A 969-nucleotide genomic window follows, 5' to 3' on the forward strand; every position below is an offset into this window, starting at 1 on the left:
CAAGGAGAGCAAAACTATGAAGCTTTGTTCTCACCCAGACACTCCAAGGACAAAGCTAATGGCAGAAGCTGAGCTCTGCTGAAGTAAAGAGATAAGATGACCACTCCTGAGGTCAAGCAAAACTTCCCTGTCTGGACATGAGCAGGAAGACTCTTTGGGGGTCAAAAAGGGAGGGGCCACTACCCCATAATAAGTGCGGACATGCACCCACATGTCTCTGTGGTGGGATCTGTCTCAGCATAAAGATGTGCACGCATGTTGCAGAGTGTCCTAGAACAGGTCAGATGTGGGAAAAGAAACAAGATAACTAGCAATGGTAAACAAAGACCCGGAAGGACTGTCCTATATAAGTGATTTAAATCACCTCTTTACTGAGCTCCTCATTCAGGACGCCTGCACATCCCTCCGGGTGTGTATTTCTGCCCAGCTTCAGTCTTAAATAACCAACCTGTTTCTCTGTGTGCTCTCTCACTTGTGCTGTGTCTCTAATAATAAACTTTGGACCTGTTTTTACAGTTTTTGCCTCTTTGAAACATTCTTGCTTTCAAATGGGGGAAAGAGCCAGGGCCACTTTGCTTCTAGCCTCTAGTCCCTGGTGGTCTAATGGCTAGGATTCCTGGTTTTCATCCAGGCTACCCAGGTTCAATTCCTGGGCAGGGAACTAAGATCACTGCTGTCTCTCCGAGATCAACTGGAGAGTTAAAGGGTTTAGTCTATACATAACTGCCAGGAAAAGTCACAGTATGTGCCTTCATTTCCTTTTAGTGTACAATAGTTTGAGGTTGCAAAGCACTTGTACCAAAACTGTTTCACTGAATAAATGCAAGTTAGTGGTTTTTGTTTTCCTTCACTCCTTGTATGACAGCAATGAGCTCTGAGACTTTCATCTGAACCTGAACTTAGCTAATACATATCCATCTAATTTTTGTGAATTAAATTATAACTAAATGCACTAGGAAGCCAGGCTAC

General features: G+C 43.8%; 1 non-coding gene across 1 annotated transcript; it reads left to right on the top strand.

The window, feature by feature from the left end:
* The first annotated feature begins 589 nt into the window (after nucleotides 1-589).
* Nucleotides 590-661, top strand: TRNAE-UUC (transfer RNA glutamic acid (anticodon UUC)). Its single transcript has one exon. It is a non-coding gene; the product is annotated as a tRNA-Glu (tRNA).
* The last annotated feature ends 308 nt before the right edge of the window (nucleotides 662-969 follow it).

Source organism: Lipotes vexillifer, unplaced genomic scaffold, assembly GCF_000442215.2.
Source record: "Lipotes vexillifer unplaced genomic scaffold, Lipotes_vexillifer_v1.1 scaffold159, whole genome shotgun sequence".
Classification (NCBI taxonomy): Eukaryota; Metazoa; Chordata; class Mammalia; order Artiodactyla; family Lipotidae; genus Lipotes; species Lipotes vexillifer.